This window comes from Protopterus annectens, chromosome 2.part2 (assembly GCF_019279795.1).
Source record: "Protopterus annectens isolate FY-2018-M chromosome 2.part2, PAN1.0, whole genome shotgun sequence".
NCBI lineage: Eukaryota > Metazoa > Chordata > Ceratodontiformes > Protopteridae > Protopterus > Protopterus annectens.
The window spans coordinates 1,081,445,710-1,081,464,230 of record NC_056730.1 but is presented as its reverse complement, the minus strand read 5'-3'; the positions used below and the strand labels follow the sequence as shown (position 1 = coordinate 1,081,464,230).

The 18,521-nt window shown below is 45.0% G+C and overlaps 1 protein-coding gene across 4 annotated transcripts in view; it reads left to right on the top strand.

Annotated features, from left to right (window-relative positions):
• YTHDC1 (YTH domain containing 1) overlaps nt 1-18,521 on the top strand; it is a 1,387,762-nt gene that overhangs the window by 1,015,447 nt on the left and 353,794 nt on the right. The window lies entirely within an intron of this gene.

Below are 18,521 nucleotides of genomic sequence, written 5' to 3'. Positions count from 1 at the left end.
CTCCCCAAGGTACTCCTAAAGGTCAGAGAAGAGAAGCCAAAGATGATACTGATTGCCCCAGACTAGCCCCGCCAGTACTGGTATCCAATTCTAAGGAACTTGTCTCAATGCCCGGCTTGGACCTTGCCTCACATACCTCATCTACTATCCGAGCAAAACAATCAGATCCTGCACAGCCAGCTAAAGACCTTAAATCTGGCAGCATGGCAGATAATGTAGTCATACAAAACGCGCCTCTCACTAAAGCTGTGATGGATGTCATTTTGGTGGCCAGAAGGCCTAGTCCCAGAAAATCTTACGCTGGAAAATGGAAGAGATTCTGTGCTTGGAACCAGGCACAAGGAATTGACACAGCTGTACCAAATATTCCTCAGATTTTGCAATACTTAACTGAGATGCTGGACAAAGACCTATCCTTTTCATCAATTAAAATTCATGCCTCTGCCATTTCTGCTCATTACAATACAGAGCCACCAATCTTTTTTCATCCTTTAAGGCAGTACCTCAGAGGAGCCAAAAACTTAAGGCCTCCAAGGAGATCACGAATACCTGCATGGGACCTCAATTATGTCTTGGAAAAACTCACCCTGCCTCCTTTTGAGCCAGCCGCTACAGCTGATATAAAGTTTTTATCTTGGAAAACAGCTCTGCTCCTAGCAATAACTTCTGCAAGCCGAGTCTCAGAGCTACAGGCACTCATGGCTGTGGAACCGTTTATCATTTTTTATCCAGACAGGGTTTCTCTGAGGACAAACCCAACATTTTTGCCTAAGGTAGTGTCCAGTGTGGCCCTTAACCAAGCTATTCATCTGCCTACGTTTTATCCAAACCCACAGAATAAGGGGGAGAGAATTCTGCATTCTTTGGACATACACAAACAACTACGCTTCTACTTGAACAGAACCAAAGCTTTCAGAAAGACGGAGCAACTACTAGTGGCATTTGCTGCAGGATCACAAGGAAAGGCTATCTCAAAGCAGACTATTTCTAAGTGGATAGACCACTCCATTCGTTTCTGCTATTCACAACATGGCAAGCCTGTGCCTAAGGGCTTTAGGCCACATTCAACCAGAGCAGCAGCCACTTCAGCAGCCTTCCTTAGGGGAGTACTAACCAAAGACATTTTAGAGGCTGCTACCTGGAGTTCAGTGCACACCTTTACAAAGCAATATAATTTACCACTCTACTCTAAATCTGGGGCAGGCTTTGCCACTGCAGTTCTGCAGGGCCTCATAGCTGCTCCTAATGCTATATTAGCTCCAGCCTCCCAACCATAGCTTTGGGATTCAATCCAAGTGTAATGACTGCAACAGTGAAACACGAAGAACATAGTACAGTTGTGTACACTTACCATAAATGTAGATGTTTGAGTGTATTCACTGTTGCAGTCCAGGTTACCCACCCACCATCCCCCATTTCTTTGCTGGAACTTATCAGCACTTCTCTAATCTATACAGCCTATGTGGTGTATTTGCTTGTAGATGAAGGTATAATATATTTTGGTACATGCATGTTTTATTGACATATTTTTTAGCCTACCCTTTTGGGGGCACCTGACATCTGGGGCAAGAAAAAACTGAATAAAATGGTGTGAGTTGCATCGTTTATACCCTTGGCGCACTGACGTCAGGGAAGATGCGACAGCAACCGACGCCGGACCTAGACTTTGGAATTCAGGCCGACTGAGGGTAGCTTGCCAGCAGGATAACCCAAGTGTAATGACTGCAACAGTGAATAAACTCGAACATCTACATTTATGGTAAGTGTACACAACTGTACTATGCTGCAAAGAGATGTTTTCCTGACTATGGTCCAAAGGTGGGATTTTCCACAGCTAGACCTGTTCACCTCCTCCATAAACAGGTAGCTCCCTGGCTACTGCACCAGGGCACCAGACCCCAGCGCATTAGCAACAAATGCCTTCTCGGTAACCTGGAAGGGGAAATTCCTGTATGCATTCCCCCCTTCCCATTGATACAGAGGGTCCTGCTGAAAATTCAGAAGGACTCTCCCAAAATCTTGCTGGTGACTCCCTACTGGCCAAGCAGCACTGGTTCCCTCCTCTTCTTCACTTGTCCAAGGGTAGTCACCACAAGTTACCTCCTTCAGTGGACCTGCTCACAGATCAAGGGGACTCAGATACACCCACAGTGGCAATCCATGCACCTCACCCTGTGGCTGATAGGATTCTTATCCCCTTCAGACACCTATATAACGAGGACATGCTCATTGTCCTGCAGGAAGCCAGGAAACCCAACTCAAGGAAATCCTCTCTCTCTAAATGGGAAAAGTTTTCTATTTGGTGCCACAAAAGACAGCTGGACCCGCTGGAAAGCAGTATGCCTCTCATCCTGTCATACTTACGTGAACTCATGCAGACAGGGTTGTCTTACTCATCTTTGAATGCACACGTCTGTCTCTGCCTGCCCCCCCCTGGATCCACCCCTTGCATCCAGACTCCCTTCCAAACTTTTCCTCAAAGGTGTATTACACTTAAGACCACCCAGGAAACAGTCTCTTCCTCCCTGGGACCTAAACTGTGTTCTAGAAAAACTCAACTCTAGCCCCTTTTGAGCCAGCAGACAAGGCCACCTTAAAATTTTGCACATGGAAAGCTGTATTGCTGGTAGCTCTGACTTCCGCCAGAAGGGTTTCAGAATTGTAAGCTCTTATGGCTACACCACCTTTAATAATCTTCCACCTGGACAGGGCGACCCTCAGGAAAAACCTGTCATTCATTCACAAAGTAGTGAATGACATATCCTTGAACCAACCCACCCACCTGCCCACCTTCTTCCCTAACCCACAGAGTGCTACATTCCCTAGACGTCCACAGACAACTTAGGTTTTATCTTCATAAAACCAAACCCTTTAGGAAATCAGACCAGCTGTTTGCCTCCTTCCATCACTGGGCCTTGGGGAAAGCTGTGAGCAAACAGACCATTTCAGAGCCTGGATCTCCCAGGCCATTTCCTTCTACATACACCATGGTAAAACCTTGCAGGGCAATGTCAAGGCCCACTCCACCAGAGTAATGGCTTCTTCTGGAGCCTTCTTTGAAGGGTTAGACACCAACTCCATACTTGAGGCAGCCACTTTCTCAGTTCACACCTTCACCAAACAGTACAAACTGGACCATATCTCCAGAGCCAGGGCAGTGTTTGCCAGGGCTATCCTACATGGATTCCTGGAAACTTCACCTAGGCCACCTCCCAATCTTAAGTGAGCTTTTGCACTCACCCACAAGTAGAATAACTGCAACAGTGGAATAGAAGGACATAGGAAAGTTGTGTAAAATCTTACCATAATTATAGATGTCATTCTGTTCCATGTTTCAGTATTCCTTCCCACCCACCTTCCCCACTTGTATGACTGCACTTGCTCTCCGGTGTGATATTCCAATTGGGGCTTTTACTGTGTTCTGAAGGCTGGTGCATGCAGATGTCACTTTTATGGCCCACATTCCTGCATCCACATCAGATGTCTGATGCACCAGGAGCGACTGAAAATCTTTGGAAACCTGGCTGTGCAAACTGGAGAGGAAAAAGGGTAAACCCACAAGTAGAATTCTGCATCATGGAAGAGAAGAAAATCTGTTTATGGTAAGATTTTGCACAACTTTCCTTTATGTTTACGAATATTTTTCTTTGAGGGTTTTTGCATCCGATGCAGAGGAAGACAGCTCTGAGACTTTTTCTGTCTTTTTAAATGGTGGTCCTTTCAAGCTAATGACAGTCTGGTTGGAGGGCACCCTTTAGGTTTGCAAATGTGGCCTATAGCAGGTGATGGGACTCAAATAACTTAGACTACTGCATCAGTGCTTTATCACAACAGTAGATGTTCTAACAGAGAACCGATGCCCTGTTGTGGTATGTTTACTTGCACAGCTGTACTTTTTGCATATCATAGGTTCCTTTCTTCACTTTCTCTTACACCTAGTGAGCCTTCTAAAGGTAAGACAGTTTAAGCCTCATTCTGAGAGATGTATTTTTCTAAGCCACTGGGGATTTTCCCATTTAATGCATTCATTCCTCTTGCACTTTGTTTTAGTACAATAGGAATGTTGGTACACCCAGACTTGGGTGCCTTAACTGAGCACCAGGGTAGAAACTTGATCCCATTCTGCATCTTCATTGCAGTCAGTGATGTGGAGATATAGGAGGCCAAGGAGTGCTACATCTAAATGTCTGCTCTGGTAGAGAAGAATAGATTCTCAGTGTGGTGTAGTGTCAGTGGCATATTGCCTAGTGCAGCTTTAATTCAGCATGTTTTGTTGTGGTTGACTGGTTTGTTTGTAAAATTCTTTGAGTACAACTCAAAGTGCATTTCTCAGCTTATATGCTCTTTGAGCTTTAATTTGCATCTGTGTACAGTATAAAATAGCCCCCCCACACACAAGCACCTGCCAACTATGAAACCTGCACCCATTTGGAAGCGGCCTGTTCATTCCATTACCTGGTATTGTCACTGAGGATCAAAGCGAGTGCTGCATGTAGGGGAGCAGTCATTCAGGCAGCCATGAGGGTGCTTTATGCCCTCAACAGCATCCCAGCAGTGAGGGGATTTGCAATGGTCTAACCCCAACCCCTGGTTAGGAGACGTGTTTTTCTGCATAGTGGTCCACAGTACATTCCCAGCCTTATCTGTAGGATGGGCTTGCCCATCCTCACCTGCAAACTCCATTAGAAGCCGGTGCTGCTAACCAAACTGATCACTTGGGCTTGTAAGGCTTTGTTCTGCTGTTCCATGAGGGATGGCTGTACAGTTCAGCAGTTTTTGCGTGGGGTGTTTGTAATTTGAGATGTCCTTCAAGGATGCATCTGCAGTCCTAACATATGGGTTGTCCTGCCTCAGGCAGCCCTTCGGTCGGCCGGATTCCAAAGTCTGGGTCTGGCCTCGGCTGATGTCGCACTTCACCCGACGTCATAGCTGCTGTCAATTGGGTATAAAGGCATCAGCCGACGCCATTTTCCTCAGTCTTTCTTGCCGCGCGGTGCCCGAAGCAGAAGCTGTTCGCAAGTGCCGGTCGGTCAGAACCAGAGATTACTACTACCGAAGACTTCTAAAAAGCTAAGTACCCCGTTGGGGACTCTTTCTTGCCTCAGCCGATGTCAGAAAAAGTAAATAACGGTTTAACTTGTGGGAAACAAATACCTCATAAGGATTTCCACTCTTACTGCCTTCCTTGCTTAGGCCCAGACCACGACGTAGCAGCTTGTCTAGCCTGTGCTTCCTTCAACCGACGGACACTTAGACGTCGGTCGGAGTTTGCAGAGGAGTTTTTCGGCCCCGCTTTTGCTTACAACATGCCGTCGGATACTCCGACTTCACAATTAGCTAAAAAGCGTAAGGAAAAGGACCGACACTCGCGGTCCGCGGTTTCGGCCGAAACCACGGTTAAGCCAACCGCGAGTGTCTCGGTTTCGGCTGAAACCGAGTCCTCGGTTCTTCCTTCGGCCGAAAGCAGGCCTCCTACAACCGAGGCCTCACCCAGCATGGCTGAAACTGCTACTGAAATTCTACCTGCTGTTGCAGGTTCTCAGGATTTATCAGATACTATTCCTTTAGACATATCTACTCCTGCACGTGGAGCTGCTAGGCCCCCTGCATCTATGTCTATCAAGGCTTTTTCTAGGGCTAAAGCAGCTAAATCTTCTAAGGCCTTGCCTGCTAAAACCCCCTCACACAGGCCTACCTCTAGTTCCCAAATGCTCAGCCTGGCAGAGGATCTCATTTCTTTGATCAGGGGATCCCAACCTCACCCTGACAGGGCCTCTCATCCCCCTCCAGAGAAGAGGCCTAGAGCAGAGCCCCCTGAGCCAGTTTCAACAGATTATTCCTCGGATGATTCAGAAAACTCAAATCCTCCAGAAGGCCCTTATTCTCCATATGAGGATTCTGACACAGAAGACTCCATTCCTTCTGCCTCTCCTCCTGAGGAATTTTCTTTTGGGGAAACCTTGCATGCTATGAGAGAGCATTTTCAATGGCAGGGCCAGGATTTTTCAAATTCAAGGAAAAGGCTAAGGACCTTTTTACATTTACCACAGCATAGGCCTTTAGCCATTCCTCCAGTACTAACAGTTGTGGATGATGCATTTAATGATGCTTGTACTGCCCCTGACTCTCTTCCCCCGGCCCCTGCTAAGCCCGACAGATACTACAGGGTTCCGGACACTCATTATCACTTGTATAAGGCTCCTATTGCAGATCCAGAAACTATTTCACAGGGCCCCAAAGCTGTAGCAGCTGCCTCTGCCAAAAACCCCCTCCCCTCTGAAAGAGAATCTAGAGCATTAGAGAGATGGGGTAAAAAAGTTTATACTTCTGCTACTCTTTCGGCTACGGCCTTAAACTGTCAATTCCACATGATTCAGTATCAGGAATTTTTGTTAGATCAGCTAAATAAAAAACTGTCCTCTCCTGAACCTATAGACCGTAAGTCCCTTCAGGATTTGGTACATAACACTCAGCAGGTCAGTAATCATTCCTTAAAATGCGGCTATGATGCACTGGAGGCTTCCTTTAGATCAGCTATGACTGGTACGGTGATCAGAAGGCATGCATGGTTAAAAGAGCAATCCTTACCAGACCATGTAAAGTCAAAGCTCCTAGATGCTCCCATGGAGAAACAAAGTTTGTTTGGCTCCCTGCACAGCAAGTGTTAAAGAAGGTGGAAGAAAAAGCAAAATCTGTCCAAACAGTCAAGGATTTCTTACAGGTCCAGCCTCCGAGGTTTAGTAGAAATTGGCCTTCGAAGAATTGGTCCTTTCCAGACACCTCCAGAGCACAGAGAGGCAGAAATAGGCCCAAGAGGCAGAGGTCAATCCAGAGGTGCCTACAGGGGACGCCAGTGGCAGCCTAACAACCAGAGAAGTACTGCCACAGATCCAGCTACTACCACTTCCACAGGACAGTCACAGTGACTTGGCTCTGATACCGCCTACCAGGGAACAACTGGAAGCACCCCTAGGCGGAAAGCTAGCCTTATTTTCAGTAAACTGGCATTACATTACAGGAGACAAATGGATTTTACAGACAATAGACAAAGGCTACAGGTTTCACTTCCATACTCTACCAAGAAAGAGAGGAATGCCAAACCTACCACCAAACCAAAAAACAAACGCTCTAGGACAAATCAACCACTTACTAAGGATGAGAGCTATAGAAAAGGTACCGTCTATGGAACAAGGACAAGGATTTTACTCCAGACTTTTCCTGGTAGCAAGAAAAGAAAACCAATGGAGACCTATTCTCGACCTGTCCGCTTTGAACACATATCTCATTGTTCCAAAACTCAAAATGCTGACCCTACAGCAACTTCTTCCCATGCTGGGCAAGGAGTCTTGGCTGGTGACTCAAGATCTCAAGGAGGCATACCTGCACGTCCCTATACGACCAGATTGCAGAAGATACCTCAGATTTCTTGCAGGATCAGAGCATTATCAATTCTCAGCATTGCCCTTTGGCTTATCTACTGTGCCCAGAGTATTCACGAAATGCCTGGCATCAGTAATTGCTCATTGCAGGCTTCAGGGAATTCAGATTTATCCATACCTGGACGACTGCCTGATACAAGCGGACAACAAGATCAAATTAAGAAAAGATTTGGAAAAGGTTATTCACCTACTGCAAGCCCTGGGATACACAGTCAGCATAAAAAAGTCAAGGCTGGTACCATCCCAAAGGATAACATTCTTGGGTGCAGAACTGGACACATCAAATCAAATGGCATTTCTCACAGCAGAAAAGCAAAAGCAACTACCACTCTATTTCATGGCATTAACAACGCAGAACCAGCTTACAGCAAGGAAAGTCCTGCAATCCCTGGGTTACATGGCATCCTGCATAATATTGATTCCACATGCCAGACTACATATGAGGAAGTTGCAATGGTACCTAAGGAATTTATGGTCTCAGCACAAGCACAGCCTAGAAACCCAAATTCCAATAATTCCATGCCTGAAGCAAGAATTCCTGTGGTGGGCTCAGGCCTGTCAGTTGAACAGAGGTCTGCCTTTCCACAGCCCTCACCCAAGCCAGACTATCACCACGGACGCCTCAGACCTCGGTTGGGGGGCACACATGGTGGACAAGTGTATACAAGGCCTATGGACACAAAACCAGCTGAAACTACACATAAATCAAAAAGAGATGCTGGCAGTGAAACAGGCAATTCAGACTTTCAAACCGTTTCTTCAACAGGGTCATTTGCTGATAAGGACGGACAACACCACAGTCATGTGGTATATCAACAAACAGGGAGGCACACATTCACATCCTCTATGCCGGATGGCAATGGACCTGTGGAATGTGGCCCTGAACCTCAACATTCAGCTCCAGGCCATATTTGTGCCAGGAAAAGAAAATATACTAGCAGACACCTTAAGCAGAACTACCACGGATGCCCACGAATGGATGCTGCATCCAGACATTTTCAAATCCATTACAAAGAAATGGGGGCTACCAGAAATAGACCTGTTCGCATCCCCACACAACCACCAATTGAGGAAATTCTGCACAAGGACATACCACCCACTTGCTTGGAAGGTGGACTCCCTATCCTTCAGTTGGGAAAACCTGACAGCATATGCATTCCCACCTCTTCTTTGATGCACAAAGTGCTACTGAAGATCAAAGAAGATCACCCGAGGATCATCCTGATAGCTCCAGACTGGCCGAGGCAGCATTGGTACCCGCTACTGAGGAGTATGTCTCGGGCACACGCATGGCCTCTTCCTCTAGTTCCTTTACTGCTAACACAGAACAACTTCAAGATCCTGCATCCAAACTTGAAAACACTGCAGCTAGCTGCTTGGAATATTACATAAAACAAAGTAACCCAGATTTATCTCAGAGGGTTAAAGACATTATCTTGGAGGCTCGCAGACCCTCCACAAGGAAAACTTATTCAGCCAAATGGAAAAGATACCTCATTTGGAGTGCAGCAAAAGGAGAAAATGTATCATTAGCAAACATAGCTAACATCCTGGAATATTTAGCAGAACTTTTCCACAATGGCCTGTCTTACTCCTCCATTAAGATTCATGCATCAGCAATTTCAGCAGAATACAACATGGATCCTCCAGTCTTCTCTCATCCTCTACTCAGGCAGTTTCTAAGAGGAATTAAAATGTAAAGCCTCCAAGGAAGCCACCTTTGCCTACATGGGACCTGAACTTTGTGCTAGAAAAGTTAACACTTCCCCTTTTGAACCAGCAGCAACAGCAGAATTACAGTTCTTATCTTGGAAAACTGCTTTCCTGCTTGCAATCACTTCAGCAAGAAGGGTTTCTGAATTACAGGCGTTAATGGCAGTACAGCCCTTCCTTATCTTCCATCAGGATAGAGTGTCCTTGAGAACTAACCCTAGTTTTATGCCAAAGGTGGTCTCCAGGGTATCATTGAACCAAGCAATCCACCTACCAACATTCTTCCCCAACCCACAGAACAGGGGGGAAAGACTACTACATTCCTTGGATGTGCACAGGCAATTGCGCTACTACCTGGACAGAACCAAGAACAATAGAAAAACTGACCAGCTTCTGGTAGCATATGCAACAGGAATGGAAGGAAAAGCAATTTCAAAACAGACAATCTCAAAATGGATAGGAAATTGCATTAGATTTTGTTACTCTTTTCATGGAAAGACAACTCCAAAAAACATCAGACCTCACTCCACAAGGGCTATGGTATTCTACCCATATGTTAGGACTGCAGATGCATCCTTGAAGGACATAGTACAGTTTTGTACCTACCATAAATGTAGATGCTCGAGAGTTATGCATCTGCAGTCAGGATTACCCACCCTCCTTCCCCTCTGTGGTACTCCTAGGGTATTTGCCCATCTTGTAGCTAGCTGGGGGAATCTATTATGGTGTATTTGTTTGTATATATGTATATACATGTTTATTTTTGTTTGCTCTCTACTGTTTGGAATCATTTGCATTTATCCAAATTTAGCCTTCCTAGAGGGCACCTGGCATCTGGGGCAAGAAACACTGAGGAAAATGGCGTCAGCTGATGCCTTTATACCCAATTGACAGCAGCTATGACGTTGGGTGAAGTGCGACATCAGCCGAGGCCAGACCCAGACTTTGGAATCCGGCCGACTGAAGGGCTGCCTGAGGCAGGACAACCCATATGTTAGGACTGCAGATGCATACCTGTCGGACATCTACATTTATGGTAGGTACAAAACTGTACTTTCTGTGTATTGATAAAGTACAGTAGCATTGAAAGGGTTCTTCATTACAGAAATCCAGAGAGACCATTGTCTTGTCCTTTGGAAACTTGGCTTTGTAATATAAAAATGGATTGTTTCTTTATAAACCTGCAAATGCTTATCCAGTTAAATACGTATTTTGGAAGATTGTTTTTGATTACTATTACCTTAGGAAGAAGTGTCCTAGAGCTGCATGCCTTGATGTACAAAGGAGCCCTCCACGTAGACAGGATGTTCTTCATCTCACATTGCTGCAGTCCTTACACTTGGGTAGTCCGCTGTCCTCGGTCGGCCCGAATATCAAAGTATAAGGCTGACGTCGGTCAAGGCGCATTTGACTGACATCAGGACGTCAGGGTATAAATGCGCATGACCGACGTCATATCCTCAGTCTTTTTTGCCGCATGGTCCGATGCAGAAGCAGCGTTGCAAGTGCCGCTCATGCTCTGAAATTTTTCAATTCGGAGTTTCAGACCGAGTCAAAGTTGGCTAAGTACCCCGTTGGGGAATATTTTAGTTTTTTCTTGCCTCAGTGGTTTACCGGATGTCAGAAAAAGTGAATAACTGTATTTCTTGTGGGAAACAGATACCGCATAGAGATCATCATACTTTGTGTATTCCTTGTTTAGGGCCTGAGCACGACGTTGTTGGGTGTCGCTCTTGTGCTAGATTTAACAAGCGCACTATAAAGAGAAGGTTAGATTGTGCCAGGTTAGTCTTCGGGAAGCGGTGCAATTATAAAATGCCGTCGGATGCTCCGGCGCGCTTCTTCAAGAAGCGCAAGGACAAAGCAGCTAAGCCTAGGCTAGAAGAACCGTCCGTACCGGACGCCGGTTCTTTAGAGGTCTCGGTGGAGCCGGTGGTGCCGCCGGAGGTTTCTTTGGAGTCCCAGGGAGAGACTTTGTTATTGCAGGATGTGGCCTCTCAGGAGGCAGGTCAGGCTGAAGGGGCTTCTCAGGTTACTGTACTCCCCTCCCTTCCTAGGGTGGTTAGGCCCTCTCCTTCTGTTTCCAAGGCTTTTCCCAGAGGCAGGCCAGGTTTAGCTTCAGTTGGTGTCACCCCTAGTTCTTCAGGAACTGTGCCCAAGAAGCATATGCTTAAAATGGCATAAGATTTGATTACTTTGATTAGAGGTTCTATGCCCCCTCCTGATAAGAGGCCTAGGGTGGAACCTGAGCTTGGGAGTTTTGAGCAGGCTTCGGATGTTTCAGAGTCTTCGGCTGAAGACTTGCAGGAGTATTCTCCTTATTCTGATTCTGATGTGGATGATTCTACTCCTTCTGCTTCTCCTCCTGAGGATTTTTCTTTTTCAGAGACTCTTCATTCCATGAGGGAGCATTTTAAGTGGGAAGGTCAGGACTTCTCTGATTCCAGGAAAAGGCTTAGGGAATTTTTGTTTTTACCCCAGCATAGGCCTTTGGCTATACCTCCTGTTCTGGATGTGGTGGATGATGTTTTTGCAGAGGCTTCTCTTAATCCTGATTCTTTGCCTCCTGCTCCTGTTAAACCGGATAGGTATTACAGGGTGCCTGATGCTCATAAGTATCTTTTTAAGAGTCCTAGGGCAGACCCAGAAACTGTTAGTCAGGGGCCTAAAGGTGTTAAGGCTTCTGTTGTCAAAAATCCGGTTCCTGCAGATAAAGAGGCCAGGGCTTTGGATAGATGGGGAAAGAAAGTTTATACTTCTTCCACCCTAGCTATGAGGCCTTTGAATTGCCAGTTTCACATGTTGAAATACCAAAACTATCTCCTTTCACAATTGAAGTCTAAGGTAGATGCTCTGGCGGAAGGTATTGAGTGTAAAGAGTTACAAGATTTAGTACATGTTTCTGAACAGGTGGGTAAGCATTCTTTGCAATGTGGTTTTGATGCTGTACAGGCCTCGCCTAGGGTGGCTGCCACTGGGTCAGTTCTTCGCAGGCACGCCTGGCTGAGGGATCAGAATTTATCTGACCATGTTAAGACAAGGATTTTAGATGCTCCTTTACAATCTGATGTGTTGTTTGGTACTCCTGTTGAGGCAGTCTTAAAGAAAATGGAAGACAAGGCTAAGTCTATGCAGACTGTTAAAGATTTTTTGCAGGTTCAGCCTCCCAAGTTTAGTAGAAATTGGCCTACCAAGGGGTGGACGTATCCTTCTTATGATTCCCAGTCTAGGGGAAGGTCTAGACGTGGTAGGGGCAGAGCTCAGGGCTCTTTCAGGCCTAGAACAGGGAGTTCACCTGCACAGTCTTCGGGTGAGGGCAGGGGTCAGTCCTTTCGTAAACAGACCCAATGACCTACCTTTTCAGCTGCCAGAGCCTTCTCGTCTGGCAGCACCTTTGGGAGGAAGGTTGGCACTTTTCAAGGAAAATTGGAGTTTAATTACACAAGACAGATGGGTATTGGACATCATACACCACGGTTACAGGTTTTATTTCCATACCTTGCCTCCTTTCAAAGGCATGCCAGACGTTCCTCCTCAGCAAAGAATAGAGGCTTACAAACAAATTTCTCTGTTACTTCAAATAGGGGCCATACAGCCGGTCCCTATGCTAGAAGTGGGCCTAGGATTTTATTCTCGCCTGTTCCTCGTACCAAAGAAAGGGAACACGTGGAGACCAATTTTGGATTTATCTACCCTCAACACTTATCTGGACATTCCCAAGTTCAAAATGTTGACGTTACAACAGCTTTTACCTCTGCTGGGCAAAGATCATTGGATGGTAACTTTGGATCTCAAGGAGGCTTACCTTCATGTTCCTATCAGACTGAGTTGCAGGAAGTATCTGCGGTTTCGGGCTGGGACTTCCCATTATCAGTTCTCTGCATTGCCCTTTGGCTTATCTACTGCCCAGAGTGTTCACGAAAGTTCTGGCTCCAGTGATAGCTTTCCTCAGGCTAAAAGGAATACAGATCTATCCTTATTTGGACGATTGCCTGATTCTGGCTCAAGGAAGGACGAGCTTCTTCATCATTTGGAATATGTGATAGCAGTGCTAAGATGCCTGGGGTATTCTGTGAACGAAATAAAGTCCAGTCTAGTACCCTCTCAGGACATGTGCTTTCTGGGTGTAAGACTGAATACAGCATCCCAGATGGCCTTTTTGACCCCGGACAAACAAAAGAATCTTTCCCTTTACTTTCATCAATTGTCTCATCAGTCCAGGCTGACTGCAAGGACAGTCCTTCAAGCCTTGGGGTTCATGGCATCTTGTATTCTGGTGCTTCCCAATGCCAAACTGCATATGAGGAAGTTACAATGGTATCTCAAAAATGTATGGACACAGCACTGCCAGGATCTGGACACTGTCATTCAAATAATACCTTGCATTCAAAAGGAATTGTTGTGGTGGGCTCAGGAATGTCACCTAAACAAGGGACTCTCTGTGACCCGGCCAGAGGCGAGTCAGATTCTAACGACAGATGCCTCAGACAAAGCTTGGGGAGCTCATCTGAATGGAAAGTGGATACAAGACAAGTGGCCTGCCAGACTACAGCATCTACATATCAACTTGAAGGAGATGTTAGCAGTCCAGTTTGCATTAATAGCTTTCAAGGATTTACTTCTTCCAGGGCAGGTGTTGATTCTAACAGACAACACAACTGTCATGTGGTACATCAACAAGCAAGGGGAACACATTCTTATCCTCTATGCAGGCAAGCAATGATTTTGTGGGAGACTGCTCTCAGTTTACAGCTAAATCTTCAGGCAAGGTTTCTGCCGTGAGCACAGAACTCCTTAGCAGATGTGTTGAGCAGACAAATTATGGATCCCCACGAGTGGAAATTGGATCCTCGTGTATTTCAGAAATTGACAGTGTCATGGGGAACTCCAGACATAGATCTGTTCGCTTCTCCACTAAACCATCAGCTGCCAAAGTTTTGCACGAAAAGGTTTCATCCCACAGCTTGGAAAGTGGATGCTCTTTCTTTCAATTGGAGCAATCTTCATGTGTATGCCTTTCCACCTCTGCCTCTCCTCCCAAAGGTACTGCTAAAGGCCAGACAGGACAAGCCAAGGATGATTTTGATAGCTCCAGATTGGCCTCGACAGCATTGGTACCCATTACTGAGAAGCCTGGTACGGGAGCCTCCATGGCCTTTGCCTTCGATTCCACACCTGTTGTCTCAGGAGGACAGTCATTTGCTCAATGTCAAGCTTCACTCTCTTCACCTAACAGCCTGGCATATTCTGTTTTGAACCATAGTGGGTCTCAACTTCCACAGCAAGTTTTGAATGTTATTTTGGAAGCTAGAAGGCCTAGTACAAGGAAAGTGTACGCAGATAAATGGAAGAGATTTTTATTTTGGAGTGCAGCAAAGGATTTTGATGTTTCTGAGCCTAATTTAAGTGTGGCTCTTCAATATCTTACTGAGTTACTGGACAAAGGTTTGTCCTTCTCTTCTATTAAGGTTCATGCTGCAGCAATTTCGGCTCACTATGATTGTGACCCACCATTGTTTTCTCATCCTTTGTTCAAGCAATTTCTTAGAGGGCCAAAGAATATAAGACCCCCACGTAGAGCTCCTACTCCTGCTTGGGATCTCAATTTTGTGTTGGAGAAACTCACTCTACAACCTTTTGAGCCTGCAGCTTCTACCGAGTTGAAATATTTATCATGGAAGACTGCTTTTTTGTTGGCCATTACCTCTGCAAGAAGGGTTTCTGAGTTGCAGGCCCTTATGGCGGTTGAGCCTTTCTTAATTTTCCATAAGGATAGGGTATCTCTACGTACTAATCCTTCCTTTATGCCTAAAGTGGTTTCTAGTGTGGCTTTAAACCAAACTATTCATTTGCCTACTTTTTATGCAAATCCCCAAAATAAAGGGGAAAAGATTTTGCACACTTTAGATGTGCACAGGCAGTTGCGATATTATTTGGACAGAACTAAAGGGTTCAGGCAGTCTCAGCAGTTATTTGTTTCTTTTGCTTTGAGTTCTCAGGGCAAGCCTGTGTCAAAACAAACTATTTCTAAGTGGATTGGGTTTTGCATTGCTTTCTGTTATTCCCATCATGGCAAGGAGATTCCAGCTGGGATTAGGCCTCATTCCACTAGGGCTACTGCCACTTCCACAGCTTTTTTGAGGGGGGTGGCAACTAAAGATATTTTGGAGGCAGCTACTTGGAGTTCAGTGCATACTTTCTCTAGGCATTATCACCTTCCACTTTATTCTAAATCTAGGGCTGGTTTTGCCACTGCTATTTTGCAGGGCATGTTGGCAGCTCCTGCTTCCTTATAGTTTTGCCATCCTCCCTTACCTCTGCTTTGGGATTCTACCCAAGTGTAAGGACTGCAGCAATGTGAGATGAAGAACATAGTACAGTTTTGTACCTACCATATATGTAGATGTTCAAAGATCCACATTGCTGCAGTCCAATTTACCCTCCCTCCTTCCCCTCTGTAGTTAGAGGCGGTTGTGTGGGTTGGGTTGTCAATATGGTGTATATTGTATATATTGTACATATTTTTAGTGCTAGGGTGGTTGGTTGGTTGTTTGCTGTCTTTTGGTTTTGACCTTTCTTTTTAGGGTCTTCTGACATCTGGGGCAAGAAAAGACTGAGGATATGACGTCGGTCATGCGCATTTATACCCTGACGTCCTGATGTCAGTCAAATGCGCCTTGACCGACATCAGCCTTATACTTTGATATTCGGGCCGACCGAGGACAGCGGACTACCCAAGTGTAAGGACTGCAGCAATGTGGATCTTCGAACATCTACATTTATGGTAGGTACAAAACTGTACTTTTGCAGTTAGAGCTCCTCCTCCTTTCATGGCGCAAAGGTGGTTTTCGAATCTGATTTTTTAACCATACCATTTATTTATTTTATTTTTATTTTACATTTGTTAACCGGGCTAGTCTGGCTGGATACATGTCCATTTTCAGCAGAGGCCCGAGGAGAAAAGCTCCACTATCAGACTAAGACATTACAGAGTTTGTAATCACTAACTGAACTAACTATACAAATAAAACTAATATAATAAGGCAAAAACAAATGTATATACATTTTTCTTATACAAAACTAACTAGATTTAACTTTATTTTTTCTACCCAACATTTCATAGTAAAGGAGGAGAAGTATCTTTATCTAATAGGAGTGAAAGGTAGTTGAGGTACTAACTTGAAAGAACTGAAGTTGCTGGACAGGTTGTTGCAAATCTCACCTGGGGGGGGTCATCACCCCCCCCCCTTTCCCCTCTCTGACTAGACCAAACCTGAACTGACTGACCCTGACTCTCAGGCATTGGCTACATACTCCTTGGACTTAGCTTGGTTGGGCTAATTTAAGAGACCAGGAACAACACTTTGAAGAAAGAGCAGATCAGCATGAAAAAGGTGATGGCTGTAGTTTTAGCTGTAGAAGTGTTCAGATGGTTATGGCAGCCAGAAGCCTTCCATATTCTCTCAAACAGCACTACATTAATGTGGCAATTGAGCAAATGTAGTGGGAAGAACTACTCTTAACTTTTGTGCCGGCTAACTGTAGAAGGTTGGTGTTATAGTCCAGGAATTTATTTTGATCCTCAGGACATTGCATATCTCATCCCAGGATGATTTACTGGTAGACCAGCTTAACACAACAGGTGCAGACCCTCACAAATGGATTTTGAAGTGGATGTATTTGATGGCCTTGGTCCCCAGGTAGGGTGTATCAGGGATGAACATTTCACTCTCCAGAAAACAAAAAGTTAAGAACAATTGCACTAGGATGTATGAATCAGGGGGACATGGCATTAGATGCTGCTTTAATTAGTTTGGTGAGTGTATTAATTACTCATTTGCTTCCTTTACTCTTCTCAAAGAAATTCAGAAGGTAAAGAATAGACCAGAAATGGTACTAGTAGCACCTTTTTTGGCCAAGGTAGCATCAGATCCTATTCATACAGTCCATACAACATGACGGATGGGTACTGCGTTAGTGCAGCAGGCCTTGAGCTTCAGTTTTTTTCCCTTCCATAATCCCTCTTTACACTGATTTGCCTTAGATCTCATTTGCTGTCTTCAGTGTATGAATAGATCTTTTGGACCACAACTAAGTGTTCCATTTTTTTCAAATCTCTAATATTGTTTAGCCTTTTCCCTTACAGGATTTCTGTTTAGAGCTCTTCTAGAATAGAATACAGTTATTTAGAAATATTTTTTTCATTTTGCTAATTTATAAAATTTCCTAGTTCCCTGTGTTGTTTGGATGGAAGGACTGGTGACTCCTTTCAATTTAGTTAAAAAATGTATACAGATTTAGTCAGATAGTGTAGTGTTTATTCTTAACACTACTCTTCATTACTTGACCTGTTTGCATTCATAATCTCAGTAGGTTTGCACAAGCTTTACAAGAGAATAGAGACTGCCACATGAGACCCATGATCTCTGCATGCTAAAGCTGAACTGCCTGAGGATAGAATATCTATCTGTAACCTCAGCAGGTACGTCTGAGTCAGAAGCATTGGACTGCAGATCTGTTTGTGGCCTCTTAGTTTTTTTCAGCGGTAGAGGGACGTCCGAAGATCCGGAGTCTGTATCTTTAAATTTCTGTAGAAGAACCCTGTGGCAGACCCTTTTGCAGTATTTCTGTCTTCCAGTAAGCCCCTTAAGCTTCAGCCCAGTACTAATGCCCTTTTATGTTTGGCCTTTTGGCATAGCTGATTGCAGAAACAAGTTTATTTTGATAGGGCTGCTTCCCCCAGAAACCTAAAAAGAACAGAGAAAAACAAAAAGATAATGGCAAAGACATTGATTCAGGAAAACTAAAAACTGACTATGTTCACCCATCCTCAGTCCAAAAAGCACAAAGATTAGAGCTAACTCAACCATATCCTAGTCAGTCAGGCTTCACCCACTTCAGCGTTAATAATCAGTGACAAGTCCCCTGAGTCCTATTAACAGGCATTCATCAGAGAAAGGTCCTTCCACCTTTTCTGTCCAGCATGTCAGGTCCTTCAGAAGCGCCAGTGAAGCAGATTGGAAATTCTTGAAGCAGTTCTTGAAGACATAGATTAAGATGGGCGTCATCCCATCAGCCTCTATATCGAGGGTGGATTGGGTCGACCCTTCATCCTCCCTTTCTTGCTTCTCTTCTATGTTTTGCCATCAGTGGGTCTAATGATGTCCTGACTGAAATCACTTGCAGTGTTCCCGACATATGGATTGCCACCACTGGCATCTGGCCAGGGTGCCAAAGTTTTATCTTCCCTAGGTTGTATGTCCGATGCATGACATTAGGTTGTATTTCTTGGGCTATAAAGACAGATGTATGGGTGTGGATCCTCAGACAGTCTCCCTGCCAGCCTGAACATAGGTAGTGCATCTGTTT